The 18732-nt window shown below is 43.0% G+C and overlaps 1 protein-coding gene across 10 annotated transcripts in view; it reads left to right on the top strand.

The window, feature by feature from the left end:
• Positions 1-11546: 11546 nt before the first annotated feature.
• CPT1A (carnitine palmitoyltransferase 1A) overlaps positions 11547-18732 on the top strand; it is a 46438-nt gene continuing 39252 nt past the window's right edge. For 5 of the 10 annotated variants that reach the window (XM_087745932.1, XM_087745922.1, XM_087745925.1 and 2 more), the window contains exons 1-2: positions 11547-11683; positions 15646-15832. The gene's annotated coding sequence lies outside the window, so the exon portion shown is untranslated. Of the gene's footprint in view, positions 11684-12306; positions 12466-15426; positions 15523-15645; positions 15833-18732 lie in introns of those variants that run through there. The other 5 variants (XM_087745926.1, XM_087745927.1, XM_087745928.1 and 2 more) reach the window with 5 other exon arrangements.

Raw genomic sequence — 18732 nt, 5'->3', positions numbered from 1 at the left:
ACTTGGAGGTCCATAGGCAGCACAGAAATGCACACAGAAACACATGGGCTAAGCAGAAAAACTTCCACGAGCTCCTTGGGTTCAACAGAAAGGCAGTCCGAAGTGTCTGGGGCACACAGAAAGGAAATGGAAGGACCCCCTCAGGACAAAGAAAGGCACTAAAACGTCACACAGAAATGCATTCAGAGGCCTCTTGGTCAAACAGAAAGGCACTGAGAAGCCCTTGTCCCTAACAGCATGTGACAAAGAGGCTCCTGGGAGACAGAAAATCACATGGAGGCCCTTGGATTGCACAAAAACACACTTGGAGGTCTCTTCACCCTACAAAAAGGAACTCAGAGGACCGTGAATGTAATAGAAAAGCTCACAGAGTCCCTTGGTTCAAACAGGAAGGCACTCGGATGCCCCAGAACCACAAAAAAAGGCAATTTGAGGCCCCTGAGCTGAACAGAAAGTTCAGCCCAGTGTCTTCCCAGTCCCTTTCTCTGTTGCCCATGGAGTTCTGAATGGTTTCCTGTTTGAGACAGGGGCCTCTGAGTGCTTTTGTGTTTGACCAAATTGTCTCTGGGTGCCTCTCTCTGGACTCCAGAGGCTTCCAAGTGCCTTTCCTTAAGGCCCAGGAGATGCCATGTGCTTTTCTGCTTGATCAAGGGGCCTCTAGGTGCCTTCCTGCACCATCCCAGGGTCTCTGAGTACCTTTCCTTTTCCACATAAGAGCCTTCAAGTGCCTTTTCGTGCATCCCAGAGATCTCTGAGTGACTTACTTTGTTTCATTTGAGTGCCTTTCTGTGCAGACTGGGCCTTTGTGTTCATCTCTCACCCCTTGGTGTCGCTTTCTGTGTGGCTTCAGGCAGCAAACTATGATCCTGTGCACCTCAGGGTCCTCCGAGTGCCCATCTTCACAGCCCAGGGACCTCCATGTACAGTTCTGTTCACTTTTCACCCCTCAGTATCACTTTCTGTGCAGCCCCAGAGCCTCCAAGTGCCTCTTGGTGAGACCCATGGGCTTCCTTGGGCTGTTCTGTGCACGTAAGGGTCTCCATGTGCTTCTCTGGGGTGGCCCTGGGGATTCCTTCTGCCTATGTGTGCAGCTCTAAGGCCGCCGATTGCCTTTCTGTTTGACACAGGGCTCTCCCAGAGCATTTCTGTGAGGTCCTGGACTCTCTGAATGCTTTTGTGTATTGACCTGGAGCATCTGAGTGCCTTTCTGTGCAACCTTGATGCCTCCAAGCACATTTTTGTTCATGTCAGGGATCTCCTACTGCCTTTCTGTGTGCCCCAGTGGCCTCTGAGTTCCTTTCTGTGTGTCCAAGGGGACACAGCCTGCCTTTCTCTGCAGCCCATTGGCCTCTAAATACCTTTCCATTCAGTCTAATGGCCACCAGGTGCCTTCTTGTGTGGCCCTGGGTTCTATAGGTGCCTTTCAGTGTGGACCAAGGGCCTCCATGTGCCTTTCTTTGCTGCCTAGTAGGAATGGTGTATTTTTCTGTGCACCCCAATGGCCTTCAAATGCCTTTCTGTGTCTTTGGGGGCCTTCAGAGCTTTCTGTGTGTCCCATGGCTCTTCAAGAGCCTTTCTGGGCACCTCTTCCCCTCAGTGGCACCTTCTGTGCAGCCCTAGGGGCCTCCTGCTGTCCAGGGGCCATGGTATGCTTTTCTGTGCAGCCCAGGGACCTTTGAGTGTGTTTTGGTGCATCCCTGAGGCTTCCAAATGCCTTTCTTTGTGGTCCAGGGGTCTTCAAGGACCTTCCTGTTCATGTATCAGCCCTCAATGTCACTTTGTGGGTCAAGGGCCTCCGAATGCCTTTCGGTTAGACCCATGAGCCTCCTTCGGCCTTTCTGTATGTTGCATGTGCAGCTCAGTGAGACCTCTGGGCTTCTAAGTGCCTTCTGATGCATGTCAGGGACTTCCCAGTGCCATTCTTTGCTTCCCAGCAGCCTCTGTGTGCCATTCTTGTGCAGCCCTGGGGCCTCTGAATGCCCTTCTTTGCACTTCCATGGACTACTGCATGTCCTTCTGTGCTCCTCCAAGTGCCTTTCTTTGCACCACAGGGCCTCTGAGTGCCTTTCTGCATGACCCAGGATCCTCACTCAGCATTTCCTAGGACAAGGTTGCTGAACAGAAAGCACCAAGAGCTTCGGCTGCTTGTGAAGACATGCCAGGCATACAACAAATAAATTCCAACACCTTGAGACTGCCACAAGAGTGGTTTGCTTCACATGCCAATCTTGCTCTCCCTTTTTTTAAAGCATGCCAGGTTTTGTTTTTAACCTGTGGAATTTTTCTGTTATAGTCAACTTTGTTCAGTTAAAGTGAACTAAATACTTCTGGGAACAGTTAAGTGCCTCCAGGAAGTAGGTAACTAACCCCTGTAGTCCATAAGCACACCTTAGTTTAATAAGTCATCAGTTATAGGAGATAACTTGCACAATTTTTGCCTTTGGTGCTGAGTCTGCATGTCTCACAGCAACTTGTCCTATACCTCATACTGTGTTTCTTCTTATCCCCTTACGTTAAATATATATATTTTTGTGAAAATGATTTCTGAAAATGAACTGGTGGTGTCACCTAGCAGAGAAGGGTATTGCAAATACCAGACATGCTCCAAAAATACACATCCTTCAACTCTTTCTGTCTTATTTTTTACTCGTGTTAGTGGGGTTGGTGGTCTTGGAAGCTGAACGATCATTACGCTGTCATGGAATGCACATGTAAATGATTTAATGATTTGCTGGATTGGAGCCAGGGACTCAACATCTCACAGTAGTGACTTCTTGGGAAGACAGAGGATTTACAACTGACTTTGGTTCTGTTCTTGATAAGAATCAGTCATTACAAATGGTAAGGGCCTGCCCCAAAAGTCAGCCAGGACTCTTTACTTAAATGTAACCAGGATGCAGGTGTGGTAAGTACAACTAGTAATTTTACTGAAATGCTCAGATTCTTTAGGCTGTGTGTGCACTACAAGTTGTAGCCTAGAAGAGCATGGATGGGCTTGAATGAGCTTCTTGGAATAGTCAAGGCACTCAGCTGTCAGAGCCAGTATGTCAGCAGCCTAAATTAGCAGTCTTGCAGTGTGGATGTAAATCTTTCTGCAACTTCTTCACCCAGCAAGCCAATGCCTTTCATAGAGTGTGTTATGTGAAAAGTTCACCCTGGGTTCCAAGACATTGCCACACTGTGGCTGTAGCCAAGAGACATAAGTGAACTGGGTTGGATTTCACAGGAGACTCCATCAAAGTGCAGATATTTCTTGGGAAGCCCTGTCATTTTAACGAAGGTAAAATGAGTCTCTGCAACTTTCTTGCTTCATAAATATTAAAAATTTTATTAAAATATTTTACTTTAATGTTTTGAGTCAGTTCCTTTTCAAATTAAATGGTTCATTGTTCCAGTCACTATATAGATACAACGCAGAGTACAGTCAGAGGACCAGATTTGTAGCTCTAACTCCCACAGCTTAACACTTCACTCACATTGGAAGAATTGGGGGCTAACTGTACAGTACTGTGGTCATTAGTGGGAGCAGGCAGGCAGTATTTGGCCATAAATAAACATTACTGGACCAACTTATTTGTGGAGACATCCATCTCTCTAGTAATTTTACCAACCAAGCTTGTTGCTTGGTTTTCTTTTTCTTTCGACTTGTGTGAATAACTTGAGCAGTTGGTAAACTGCTTCCACCATGTCTGGTTGGTATTTGGTGGGATTTGCTGAGCAAGATGTGATTGAGCTACACTTGTCCACCTTGTCTGTTAGCAGGCTGGCGTGTAAACACCAGAGTAGGTGATAGTGTCCTAGCACCAATATTTACAGAGAGAGAGAAATAAATAAGTTGCTAAACCTCAAACCATATAGCTTGTCCAGTTCAAGAGTCCATTTTGGGCAAGGGTGCCAAGAGTTCTTGTGCCTGTGGCCTTCTTTTGAAAGGACAGGCTGTTTGAGAAAGTCTCCTTCCCTCTATTTGTCCCCACCATTTGTTTTTAAAGGCAGACTCAAAGGTCTCTACTGTCTCTTGACTGCAGCAAGAACATCAGGGAGGGAGGGGCAGGACTGGAGAACACACCTAAATCTTCCCAGTAAAGTCAGGTCATATACCTGATACTTACTCTACGCATGTACTGTATGCCTACCTCGTGCACCTGCACATGCCATATTCATTGCTTAACATGCCTAGTTCAGGTAAGGAGTGTGGACAACTGACAGCATCCTACACACAAAACTCCAGGCAAAGGACATCTTTGGTTGGTAATGGTTCTCCATGCAATGCTGGCATCTCATTACATTAGAGGGTGACAATTCCACTTGCAGGCGGCAAGTACAATGTGGGAGAGTCACCCATGAGCTCACAGAGCTAATAATGTTACCAGTGTAATCAACAGGATTAGAGGAGGATTATGAAGGCATGTGAAAAAACCAGAGACTGTGCAAGGTCGTCTATGTTGCGTTATTATTACAGCCGGTGAAAAGTAGTGATGGATACAGCCAAGAGCCCCTCTACAAAAGCTAGCAATGAAAAGGAGTGAGTAATGTTAGCTAATCTCCAAACAGTCCGACATATTTGCATCGATGTTCATGCGTTTTGCACACATTCACAGGAAGCCCAGCAAAACTATGCACTTTTCTCTTTGAAAGTCATGTTCAGCTCAGATCCCATGAGAGGGGTGAGAACTACAGATATCTGTGAGGAGCCTGTAATACGTGGGAGCTTTTATGATGATAAAAACAAACAAACAAAAAAGTCTTAAACTTTCAAAGGGACTTAATAGAAGCACTCTTTGGAAAAAAAGTATGAGAGCAGAGTAACTCTGAATTTAGCGAATTTCTCAAATGCAGTAATCAAAAACTATTTAAACACCTTCCATGCTGTGTTTTTTAAGAACATTGACCTCCATGCAAGTAATCTTATGCTCCTGAGGAAATTTTGAAATAACAAAAGATCAGTCACAAAAATTATAAGATGAAAAAATGAATCCATAATTTCCTTCATGTGTCCAAACAGAAGAGCCAAATTACCTCATCAGATTTAGAAGAGTCCAGAAATAGTCGGACAATGTAAGATAGCTGGGTCATGTAGTCAAGTGCTGGGCTATGACAAGTCACAGCTGCTTCAAAGGCAAGAAAAGAAAGTTTCACAATGAGAAAAATGTGCATTCTATGCTTTGTGAGTGCCTGTTGCTAGTAGTTATGTTGGATTAAATCCCAAAGCATGATTTGATTGATTTTTTTTTTTTTTTTTTGCAATAGCCACACGAGGGCAGTAAGCGCTATTTTCTACTAAAGGAAGTTTGGTTTTTTTTCTCAGTTTCTGAACGTTGCACAAAGTGCTTGTTCAATAACATATGCAGCTCATATTTGCACTGTATGGACCTAATGTGAAATATTACAGTATCTCACCAAGTTTTCAAAGTGATGATCACTTTGACATCCTGAATCAAATTCAGGATTCATGAAAATAACATTTAATAGGGACGTATCATATGGCCTTTTTAAAACAGCATTATTCTAGAGCATATAATTTTCCCACATGTATTCTTTCTACAATGTCATTTTCATGTATTTGTTTCTAAAACCAAAATTTGCCTGCATCAAGTTCTTGATTGAAATCATATTATCTTTGTAGAAAAGCCACATAAAATCAGTCACTGGCAGAGTCATAAACACCTTGCTACAAACATTAGGCCGGCATTAAGATATGCTGAGAAATACTGTTCTACTCTTTTCATGGGCTTTGGTAGAAAGCAGTCTTTCTTTGCATTCTGTGATGTTTCACAATACTGCTTTTTTCCACTATTCTTCATTTTAAATCATCCAGAAAATTATAGTCTTTGAAGGAGATGTGCAATTTCAGTCCCTTCTCTGACCAATTAAATTTCTTATATATTGTCATATAGAAGAACACTGAGACTTCTCAGCCCTATATGCTTTTGATAATTCCACATACTGATGGATTTCTTTTCTTAGCCATTTTTCCATTGATCCTTCTGTTCCTTCATTAAACCAGAAGAACATGTTTATGTGTGGTGGTATTCCAGTCATCCAGCAGGTCATCTCTTTGAGTCTTAAATTCATTACCTTCCCAGGCACAAATGCAACAATGCTTATTCTCACAGATGATGACAGTGTAAAGTGCCAGCAGGCAGAACATGGGGCTTTGCAATAGTCATTCACTGGCTGACAGTATTTTTGAAAAGCATCCTGGCAGATATGGCTTACCTAGGAAGCTGACCTGCCTACAAGTTAGTAAATAGCCCACAGTCATGTATATTATATTTCTTTATGTCCTGGAAAACTTGTTGGTGAAACATGTTGATGATCTGTGCTTCCAGTCACCTTTCCTTACCTGTTCTCAGCTCTTTATGTGCTTTCAACATATGTTTTACATACATATGGGTAGAATTTGTGCTTTGTTTATGACCACAAAACTGAGCACAATTACACTGAATTGAACTACTCAGTCACAAATATGGACAAAGTCCACTGGATGCTTACGTCATTTCAAAGAGTCAGCCAAACACCACAAAAGTACTTGTGTGCTGCTTAGTTTACTTTCTGCTGGTCATCTTGATAAGAGCTGAAGTTAATGTTGGTAAATAGGTTAGTCAAACATTTTGCTTTCTGTAACAATTTTTATTACTCATTAGGATGGTTTGACAAACATGAGGTCCTTAAACCTGACTAAATACTTCAATTTCTCCAGAAACTGAAAAATATTATGATTCTTAGCTATTTACCCACAGAGCCAATATTTCACCTGCTTCTATTTAGGTGAAGAGTGCCACAAACTTTATTGCCTCCTGCGCCAAATGTAAAGCACTTTTTCCATACTCGCTTTGCTTGTAGATACCTCTATATGCTCAGGAAATATTAAATTATAAAAATATAAAGGCAATACATTTTTTCCAATTAAGTGAGGAAGACAGACCAACATGACAAATTGTTCTGGAAGAGGCTTCGTCATGCAGGGAGGAGAATAAATACAAAGAGCAGAACAGAAGACTATAGAATAAAACAACACCCAAACTAACTTTTGAACCTGGTAATTCTCCAGCTTTTAAACAATTTTTCTCACCAGTAAGGCCTTAGTGGTAAAAACTAGCCATTGACTTTGTTGGTGTCAGTTTCTGATAGGAAAAAAAGGGAAAAAAACCCAAATCTTGCTTGATGTCAGAGATTCCATGGCAAATGAAAGGAAGATTTGGGCTTCTAATTTAAACATTTATGAGCATTAACCAAGATGTTGGTTTTGCAGCTACAGCTTTGAGCATTATAGCTGGGATCCATCTTTTGTAACACTGTCTTGGAGAACCAGAGCTGGTATCAGCATGTTCCCACTGCTTCATAGCTGTCTTTGGCAGTTATGAAATCTCAGCATAACTGTGGGTACCACCCATTTTGGGTACCATCTGTGAGTATCTGGCACTGCTTTGACAGCTGTGCTGTCCTGCACCCCCACAACGTTCCTAGAGACCACTTGAGATGTTATGGCAACGTTTGCTTGCCTTTTAAATGCATGTTTCCTCTCTTTCCAGTAAGGATGCAAGAAGAGTCAAAGTGCCATCAGGGCCAGCAAAGGCAACAGGGCACAACAGGAGCTGAAAAGGAGGAAAGTGGATGCCAGAATCCTGCAACAGACTTCATACTGGCAGAGTGAGGAACTAAAATATCTTTATGCAAGGGTTACCTCTATAAATCCACAAAAGAGCTGTGATATTTACTGCCACAACAACCACACAAGCATACCAGACTACCTGATGAGGAAGATGATCAGGTGCTGAGGCTCAACAGTTGTGGCAAGGACAACACACAGAGCATCGTGACACACTGGACCTGCCCCCAGCAGCAGCCTACACATCACTGCTGCAGCTGAGGAGCTGCTTCAGTAACCTGTATGTGTACTATAACTATGCAGAGAGATTTTTAAACTGCTTTTCTTCTACTGCAAATATCATCCACGCCCAAGGTGTCTCACACTTGCTTTTTCATGTCCTGCTCCAATTTCTGGAGGATTTTTCCTCTTCTTACCTACTCAGCACTCTGCTTCGCTTGAGTTGGTGGTACTATAGAAGTTAAAGGAAACACATTGCAAATAAATTATGCTTTATTATGGCTGCAGATACAGAAAGATAAGGAAGTTCAATAGAAAAAGTACAAAGGTAGATTTTAATTGTATGTATGCACTCAGCTTTGACTGAAGATGAGACTTGCATATGCTGCAAATCTACAGGGCCTTATAATCTCTTGGTTATGCATTATACATCTAAAACAAAGTCTATGGAATTGAGTTCATATTTCCACCTGTTTATGGAAATCTACTGGTGCGATAAGAGAGCAGCTACAGCACAGATGATAGTTTTTACTTTGGCATGAACATTATAAGGAAAATGAGCCATCTTTCAGGACTTTGCATAGTTAGAATATCCTTTTCTTTTCTAAAACTGGTTGGGGAACAGTCTTTGAAAAGAGTAGCACTGTGGATCTTAGTTTGATTGCTGTGACTATGGTTTTCAGTACTGGATACTTTACGTGGCTTAGTTTGGAAATAGCTCTGGCACTGATATTAGATGCCAAGAGAAGCTTGATAGGGGCAGGGTTGGTCTGATCTAAATTTCCTGTATTTTCTGGAAGGTATTCTGAAATGTAGAGCAAGAAAATCACAAAGCACTAGGCAGAATGGAAGAATATGTCTTCACACAGCTGTATTCATCACTAAAGAAGGCATATATGAGTGAGCATGACAATTAACAAGGAAAATGCCATAATGAAATGTGGATGTGCTTCAGTAACCTATGGATGAACTGCTGGCATTTGAACGGAAAAGACTACACTGACACAGCAATGTTATGTAACTGACAGCAGTCCTAGTGAGTATTGTGATGCTTTGGGGTTTTATTTTATTTGTTCAAAAGTTATGAAGAAAGTGGAAGGAGAATATTTTAATCCACTCAGCTGGAGGCATGTAGTCTTATCCTGTGCATTTTTCATTCAATGGCAAAATCATGTGAAATAAAGGGAAGTTTCTCCTCCTTACTCTCCACCTGCACAGATCGGTTTTTGCATGGCCTTCCCACGTGCTCTGCTTAGCTTGAACTATAAATACCGTTGAGAAACTCAGCTTTGTCCCTAAAGTAGAGTAGCAAGGAATTGAACTCACTTCCTTCACTTTAGGCTTGGTCTCTAAACAGCAGTTCAATCTCCTTCAATCTCTGGACACAGTACGAGAATTACTGTAAGGCACATAATTGCTATACTAGAAATCAAACAAAGAGTCACAAATAGTTAACACCATTGTCCTTGCAGACCTATGTGGGTAGCAAACAGTTCTGCTTCCATCCAGGGGATTGCAGCAGGAAGTAGTACATACAGTATCTGTTGTCCAATCAGCAAAAAAATCTGCAGTACCCTTTAGTTATGCCTTAAATTTGATACTGTTAAGGAAAACTATGATATCAATTTGTGAGCAACTGTTAGTCTGAGTGACAGATTTTCTATTGACAGTGGATTATTTTCAATATTTTACAAGTGGACATAACAGTGTCTTCCCAAAAGTACCTGCCAGGTCCTTCAATCTGAACAAACCAACCTCTAAATAACCTTCCAAATAATCTCTAAACAAATCTCTACTCCTTGCTAATAATGATGATGTGTATTTTCAGGCCAGGGAGTTTTCTTTCTCAAAGCTTTGCACAGTTTAGGGAGTGTCACAACCACTTTTAGGTTGCTACATTCACCGTGGCTTTTTCTAATATATAGTGACCTGTAGTATTGTATTTTTTACTTGCTCCGTTACCTTAGAAAACTTCCAACTCCATGCTTTCCTTTCAAAACGTGGCCAGGCTCCATTTTGCTACTGTTAACATAACCTTAGGCACATGCTGTGAGGCTTATAAGTTATGTCCTTCATACCTGGGATGTCATCCATCTTCTCACATCCGGGAGGTATCAGGAGATCCATATTCCTCACCCAGTGTGACTGTGAAGGACAAAGCCAGGAGTCATAAATATGCAAAGTAAGAGAAAAGAACTGAAACATCAGAAGGAGAGAAATGAAAACCAGGAGATCTAAAAATCGGGGGGGCAGATCTGACACTTGCTGTGGGTGTTTGTACCAAATAGCTTCTTGACGCATTTTTCTGAGTGGAGGATTCCCTAAGAGCTTGCCCAGAAGGGCTATCTCATCTGTATTCCATGGCAGTACTATTCATTTTGCTCTTACTGATCAATATTTAGTAAAAATAACTTGGAGAGACAGTGAATTGCTTGGAACGTGGTTTTTTGAGTATGCAGGTGTCACTTAATTTCTTTTGGACTCTTCTGCCAAAGATGCTCAGGCACTTTTAGAAAAATCTCAGTGGGGTCAACCCATGGTTACTTGATTATAAATTTAACCTTTCCTGAAAAACTTAGGTACTTTCTAAGTTTATGGACATTTTGGTCAGCAGCATATTAGACCTATACCTATCCACTTCTCAATGGATATTGATTAGTGCTTGTGTTTACCTGGTCTCCTCCTCCCCTTGCTTTCTTCTAGGCTTTATGTTTCCTTCTGAAAGAACAACATCTTCTTAAAATTGCATCATTAGGTACAGAACACTAGAAGGGAAAATTCAGAAGTGTTTGGTTTGGTTTTTTTCATTGACATGGCATGATCTTAAGGGTAAGGGAGAGACTTGGTCTGTAGTGTCCATACTTCTGGATTTGGTCATATGTTTGTATGCTTTGGAGCCTTCAGCCACATCCTGCAAATTGCAGCAGGTCGGAGTGCGTAGCTGGATGGGTCTGCCTCTAAGGGAAAAATGTATGAATCTGAACTCATACCAGTTCAAAGAAGAGACTTCATACTGACACCACTGCAGTCTGACAGGCCATGACCTCCTTTTGGGACAGAGCAGTCTTCGTGCTGTTATCATACTGAAATCAAACAGAGCATCAGATATTCAAGCTCTGAGCTTTTGAAAGTGATCAGCCCATTACAAATTTAAAAAGTATTCATTTCAAATTGAGTGCCATTCTGCCCTGAGACTGACATATATGCTTTCGTTTGAATTACTTTCACCATTTTGCATTTTTTAAAGAATGCAATTACTTTTGCTGAGATGTATTGTATTTGTTGGAGCAGAGTGGGCTGGCTGGTCCTTCCATGGCTGCACTCCAAACAGGTACCCCACGCGCAGTGCTGCTCCAAGGTGCACCTTTTCTCCCACACATTTACATTCCTAGGGCCTCTCCTCGCAATCCCTGGAGCTTCCTTCCCCCGGACGGCTGTGAGACCACGGAGACTGCGTTTCGCGGTGCCCCCGAGAGGCAGCCTGCCACAAGCCCAGGCCCCCTCCCCGCTCCAACTTCCCCCTCAAGGTCCGGCAGGGCCTCCCTTTGGCCCTGCCCCGGGCTCCCCGCCAATCACACAGCCCAATCCGCCCCTCCCCCGCCTATCGCTGCCCACCTCCCTTCCCGCCTCCGCTCCGCCCACAGGGGCCGCGCCCTCCGCCTCCTCCCCTGCCCCGCCCCGGACCCGCCCCCCTGCCTTCGGCAGCCAATGGGGGAGCGGGCGGCAAGCCCGGCTCTCGCAGGGCGTGTGAGGGAGCAGTCCCTGTCTCACTCGCTTCTTGCTCGTGCTACCGGTCGTTTCACCCCTGCTCGGCTTGCCCCGCCTGAGCACCGGTAACCGCCATTCTCTCGGCAGGTGAGTGGGAGAGGGGCCCGCTTGCCGACAGTGGGCCCCCGGCATATGTGGGGAGCAGGGCCTTGATCGCCGGCTTTCCTGGCTCGGCTTAGCTCCGCCGCCTGCAGGCGGTGGGCTGCGGCGGTCCCAGGGGAATGGGGTAGGGGGCAGAGACCGGGTGTGTTCCTCTGTGTCTGGCTGATTCATTGCGGGCTGCCGCTCCACCCCTTCCCCCCTCCCCCCCAGCCGCGACGCGCCTTTGTAGCGCACCGCTGTCCGCGTTGGGGCTGAGGGAGGACAAGACGGGGGTCTGGCGGACGGGCTCGGTTGGTCTGTTTTTAGCCTAATCATTAGGGCGAGCACGAAGTTCTGGGGTAAATGTGCGAGAGCGCTGGGTGCTGTTTCCTAAGCGGAGCTTATCCTTGCTCAAGGAAAGGGTGAAAACACAGGGAGGGTGGTGGGAGCGGAGCCGGCGGGCGCGGGAGGGTCCACCCGGGCGGGTGCGGAAGCGCCCTGGAAAGGCAAGGTGTCCCTGGCTTCTTGCTCGCTTTTTCGCCTGGCTTGAGGGTTAGTGCGATCCTGCCGCAGATAAGGGAGCGGAGGAGGGGAGGGGACGGGGACAGGGGCAGCGGTGTTACAGAGTTACACGGGGAGATTCACTAAACCTACGCCGCGTGAACGAAGACGACATTGGTGACCCGCAGCTTCGCGGATTAGTGACGCTGCTTTGACCCATTATCAGGACGAGTTTCAGCTCTGTAGAAGTGTGCACGCGGCTTGGTATCAGTGGAGGGTTTTCAAGTGTGCGTAAACTTAAATACTTAAGCGTATGTGTGTGTGAGAGAGAGAGAGACTAGTCCATATACTCATGTGATTCCAGGCTGTGAAACTTATAAAAACCGCAGTCACTGCAAACTGCTTTTGAGATACACCGAGAGAGAAAATGTTATATTTTGTTCGTGGTGTGGCAGGTTTACTGGATGAGAATGCTAATTCGACTTGGTGCAAAAGGTAGATTAAGATTTTTGTAGCATCTCGGAACTCCATTTTCTTGCCTCCTTTTCGTACAACTTTTTTTTTATTTTGCGCTATGTTTTCTGCTTTAAATAGAAAAATCAACCTAGAATGTGACTTCAGTTATAATCCAGTTATAAAAGATCTATACTAGTGTTGATGGAACTATAACAGGAAGCACCTTTTTTGGAAAGACAAAAGTGCAAAGTGGGATCAAGACAAATATCTCATTCTTCCTCTTATCTGGCGATTTGTCAGCACTTAGAGGGCAATCGTATTGAAACTCTGCAGTCTAGAGATTACTGTACAGAAAACTACTCGCTTCCTTATCAGATGTTTGTAGGAGTGTAGCGCTGAGAATGGGGAAGATCTAATGCCTTCATTCTTTCCTTAAACAATTATGTTTTCCCGAATGTCTGACCTCTTCAATTTCCAGATCTACAAGTTCTTTTATGAGTTTTCTGACCAATGTGAACAGATGTTATACAAAAAAGTATTGTAGTCTTCAGCGGTAATTAGCAGGTTCTTTTCGTGTTGTGAGCCTATCGATATACTGATATAAACTAACAATTACCAGTTTATAGTAGCAGAGGTGATATTGTAGGTAAGTATGATGTGGATCTCTATCAGTTTAGGAAATGTAACTTTACATGATTACACAGGCTCTGTCATAGCCGTGACTTGGTTTGAAAGAGTAGTTGATCTGAGGGCTCTTGAAAATTTTGGGCTGCTACAGCCTTGATTCAAGCCTTGATTCCAGGAAGAAAACATTACTCTTGGTTAAAGAAAACTTGAACATCAAAGAACTGAGGCTTTTTAGCAGAATAGAAACTGTGAAGTTGCACAAGCTAAGTGCACCCCTTTTTTCTCCTAGCTTTGAGATATACTTTGCTTCCTTCATTGCTTGCCGTCCTTCTCGTTGGAAACTTTTGTTTGGCGTTGGCTGTGCCTTCACGGCCCGTGTAGAAAAGCCTGGAGAGGCTAGGGGTGCCGGTAGGCCGGGGCGGGGCTGTCCCCACCGCAGGCCCGGCTGTTGTTTGCCTGCGCGGTCCTGCGGCGGCGCGACCTTTCACCCACTTCTTGGGAGTGGTCACGTGAGCAGTCCCAGAGAGGGGAGGAGCGCCTGGGGGAGGGGGCGCGCCCCGCAGAGGCCTTCCTGCGGAGCCGGAGGTGGCCCGCCAGCTCCCCGTGTTCTGGGGTGGATATCGGGGAGAGAGGAGGCGGAGCAGCGCACGCTCCAGAGCAAATAAAAACAAACACAAGATCTGGAGCGATCGGCGGTTAGATGTGCGCTTGGCAGGGGGGATGTTCCTGTTTGCTGCATGCAGGGATAGTCAGAGTGTTAAATCCTCAGCATGACTGGTTTTGGAAAATCTTGGGTAAAAGGTGACTGAAATGAATGCTTGTATTTAAAGAAAACAAAAAAAACCACCTAAAAACTGTGTATTTTTTTAATATTCCAAAACCATTGTCTTTGTCCTGCAGCATGCTGTCTCATAGTTTTGAACTCCACACGTTCAGAAAAACAAGATCTAAATCACTGAAAAGCAACCCTCTTTTTCCAAGTCTGAATTAACTTTAATTTGAATGGTCAATTTAAATATTTGTGAAATGTTTGGAACTGGTTCTTCACTCTTTCAGCCTTGTACAGTAGATGATCATTGAACTACTGTGAGAGCAATCCATTCACTTTGCCTTTGGTCAACACACATTGTTGTCCATCTTCCAGGATCTCCAAAGTCCTAAAATGTGACATTTTGCGTGTCTTGTAAAAGTCCTGCCATTTCAGAAATATTTGTTGTTGTAGAGAAAATAATAATTCTTCTCTACTGCACAAGCATAGAAGCTCATTAGTGCAAATGGAGAGAGAAGGAAGAGATAAAACTCATATAACCGAAATGTCTAGGTATGTCTTTTATATTAGACAGTATTAAAAAGAAATACCCAGATCCTGGTGCCTAGGTTTTGGGAGATGGGGGAGGTTTCTGCATGGTGTGGTAACTGTTCAGTGTTTTAGTTTTGCATGTTTATCTCTTGCGCAGCAAGATCATTCTGAATTTCTAGAAGGTCAGAGGAGGTTAAAGAAAGCTTGCTTGGGATATGTACAATATAACATCTATTGCAGTAGAGACTAGAATAATCTAAAAGGTCTGGGAACAGTATAGTATGCCCTATTCTGTATCAGGGGAAAAAAAAACATAAATAATATGACAGTTGTAAAAGTTTCTGTTTTGATTACAGTTGTGGAGTATGTCAGTGTTTTGTTCTGGTTTTTGTTGTTGTTGTTTAAGTGTACATTTTGGAACCATCTTTTACAAGAGCATGCTATTTGGGAAGAGGAGAGAGGCCATATGTTCCAGAAACTGTAGGGATTGATATTCCTTAGTGTTAACCTGGTAATTAACACATTGTCTGCTATAGCCAGTCTCCTCTACTTCTTTGTCAGACTGTCTCCAATTTGATCAGGTGAGAATACAACTTAATATCTGTGGCTTTTCTCTTGGAAGTGCCAGTGAAAACAGTCTGTTCTGTGAACATCTCTCCAAGAAATTTTGATGGCATCTGTGTTGACTGTAATGGGAGTTTAAAGCCTGTAGGCAAACACTTGGATGTCTTAAACTGAAAGATGAAACTATGGTTGGAGTCTAGTCCCTGAGATCACCTTGCTCGTTGCAGTAGCTAGTGATCACTAGTTTGAGCCCTCAAAAATGACTGAGTGGGCAGCAGATGGACTTTCTTTCACTCCACAGTTCCTCACCATCTCAGAGCTGTTAAATGAAGACAGATCCATCCAGATAATACACTCATCCAGTGTAATGGAAAACAGTGTTTCAGAACTGCTGTTTGTGAGTATTCTCTCCACTGCCATCAATTTTTCTAAAATGGTTCCAGTCTGATCCAGTCCCTCTGAGCAGTTGAAAGCTCTGTGTGAATCAAAGCTCAAACTGTTTTTCTTGACTTTGTTTCAGGGCTACAACTGACTGTTTGCCTTTGCTGTAGTGTAATGTTTATTAGGACCTAACAGCATTGGAACGAATCTGCTTCTCAGTGTGCCCTAACCTATTCAAGATTCCAGCTGCAGTGAGCTTGTGGGACAAAAGATTTCTGTGTGACAAATAGATCTCAAGTCCGCTTTTAAGGAAGACAGCTGTTCAGGTATGCTTATCTTTCATTCATTGGTCTGTCTGTTATTATCTCTTCCCTTCCACATATGCCTGTTGCTCCAGTTTACCACTTGGGAAGGGGATAAAGAAATTGGCCCAAGATTCCAAAGGAGATGCCTGCAGAGGGTAGTTAATATTCACCCACAGGTGATCTTGGAAAACTGCTGTGGACAGGACACAAGCTGATAGGTTTGTCGGTTGGACAGCAAGTTACTGTAAACTTCTTAGCTGTTCTGACTTCAAACTGTCTGCTGTGGGTGAGGTTTGCAGTAGGTCCCAGTGTTGCTGTACCTGGGCAAATACATGTATCCAGTTCTCCACCTTGGCTTGAACAACAGCATTTGGTCATTTTTTAGATATGAGAAATCCTTTAAGACATTTGCAATTCCAAGGGACCACAGCTGTCAGCTCTAGGTGAGGGTGGGAAGAATTGGAGACAATGATTAGCAATAACCAAAGATGAGAACTTGAAATTTACAGGTCAAATGATGGCTGTTGGAGGAGAGGCTTCTGTGTGTTTCCAAGTGACTTACTATGCCGTGACTGAAGCAGCTTAATTTTACTTTGGGGACCCTATGAGAGAGAACTGCTGCATAAATAACAGATTCAGTTTTTAGGAGGCTTAAACTGGTTTTAGCATGTGTCAGTTGCAACTAAAGTGGCATGAGAGAACCTGTCAGTTTAACTTTGTTTTCATCAGAACAAATGATAATTGATTGAATGCTATGTTAATTCAAGTTTTAAAGGAGAGCAATTCTTTGGTTTCTGTTTTATTTCTGTGCCATAATAACTAGGTTCACCTGAGAAGCCCTGTTGAGTGAATTTAATCCACGTGACTATTTATTGCACAGAAATTATTTGGCTTCAGTCCTTTCAGATTTCTCTTAATGATTTTGTGTCTAGAATATGATTAATCATTGTAACTTAGGTGAGTTATTGGTAAGACTTGAAAGCAGCAAGTATCAGTGTCTTTTTATAGGCTGAAGCATGATTAGATGCTATTGAAGGTTAGTATGCAAGGAAGCTATTTAGAAATAGAAATTGTCTAGAGAATAACAGTGTCTGGTTAATCTTTATAGTATGTTCAGAAGTCAGCACCTTGCAGAATATCACATGAACTATGAATAAGCCTCTTTCTGAGGCTTTGATATCTTGTTACCTTTTTGCAGAAGTGTAGTATACACTGCCAGAAAGTGGCATTAGCTAGTAGAATATCCAAGAAACAGATATGAGAGACCAGGCAGTCTTTTTGGTCATATGTTTAAATGTTTGAGCTGTATATTTTATACTGTTTACTGAACATTTTATAGATTAAAACTTGAGTTTCCTTTGAAAGGCATAAAACTCTAGCCAACTTTGGTCTTTGTTTGGATTTCTGTTAAACTGAATGCTTTTTCTTTAGCTTTAGTTTTAACTTTGTTCAACTGTGCATCAAAGGAGCACCAGATCCACATGAGTAAAAGCATTTTGGGCATTCTCTGGTTAGCTGGCTTACTTAATTGACCCTCTAGCATTAGGGGAGAATTTTGGTATTTATGTCAGATAGTGGTGGGGAGGCAGTCACTCACATAAGAGTGGATGAGACCTTGAGTTACTGAGTCAGTGCTGGATGCTGCTGTACAGCATATACTTTAGTGTCTAAAACTATTGCATTTATAGCATACTCCATGAAAACACTTTACTGAAGTCACATTGGTTTTATTATTGATAATACAGACTTTTAGTTTGATAGGAACAGTCAGTGTTTCCTCTAGATAGGTATATACATGTAACATTAAATTCCAAGGGCTTATTTTTTATTAGGAGTTTGTACTGTTTCCCACCATATCACTGTAGTATACATGGCACTTAAGGTCAGCTCTAGAAATCTACCTGCTGCCTTAAGACTAGCAGACTCTCATTGGACAATGTAGTGGCGTTTAAAATACCAACATAAATTTTAAAACCTTGTATAATGACACACTGGTGCTTTTTAGTGAGGGCAAAGTTACTGGCATAATGATGAAAATCTGAAAATCTCATGCAAAATCTCTGTAAAAATTCTACTGCAAAATCCAGCTTCTTTTATCCTCCAGACTAATAGTACGTTTTGTCAGTTGCAGAAAACTTGCTCTTTTTGAATGTTTGACTGCTACTACCAATTTGACTTCCAAGGTATGCTGTTCATTTAAAGCAACTGAAGCACAGGATTTCTTGTTCAGGCCTTAGTGTTCTAAAGTTTATTTTTTGAAGCAGATCTATTATAAAAACTCCTACATTAAATTTCATAAAGCATCTCTGCTAGGTATACAGTTAAAACTGTATAAAAAATAGGATTGATGTTTCCAGCCCTTAATCCTCTTAGCGGCTCTTCAGTGGACTCTCTCCAGTAGTTTCATTTCTCTCTTTTACTGGGGAGCTCAGAACTGGACACAGTATTTGAGATGGGACCTCACCAGTGCTGAGTAGAAGGGAAGAGTCAGCTCCCTTAACCTGATGGCAACACTGCTCCTAATGCACCCCAGGATTCTGTTAGCTGTCTCTGTTGCAAGGGCACCTTGCTGGCTTGTATGCAACTTGCTGCAAAGTTGCTTTCCAGCCAGTCTCCAGCATGTACTAGTGTATGGTATGCACTCCCTAGGGGCAAGACTTTGCACTTCTCTTTGTTGAGCTTCATAAGGTTCCAGCCGGTCAAGGTCCATCTGGATGGCAGTGAAATCCTCTGGTCTGTCAGCCACTACTCCCAGTTTCAGTCCCTGTACTTGTAAATCCATCTGCATTTTGGTTCTTCTTTTTTTTTTTTTTTCCTTTGTTTTTTGCTGTCTTCAACCTTTTAAATAGGTTTGACAGCTACTACTTTTGCATGAAACATCTGGAAGGGTGTTAAACTGATAGACTTGAGAACCTCTGCAG

The sequence above is a fragment of the Nipponia nippon genome, unplaced genomic scaffold (genome assembly GCF_047370975.1).
Source record: "Nipponia nippon isolate SJK-2023a ecotype South Korea unplaced genomic scaffold, ASM4737097v1 scaffold_10, whole genome shotgun sequence".
NCBI lineage: Eukaryota > Metazoa > Chordata > Aves > Pelecaniformes > Threskiornithidae > Nipponia > Nipponia nippon.
The sequence above is the reverse complement of the archived record's forward strand: the minus strand, read 5'-3'. Positions and strand labels throughout refer to the sequence as shown.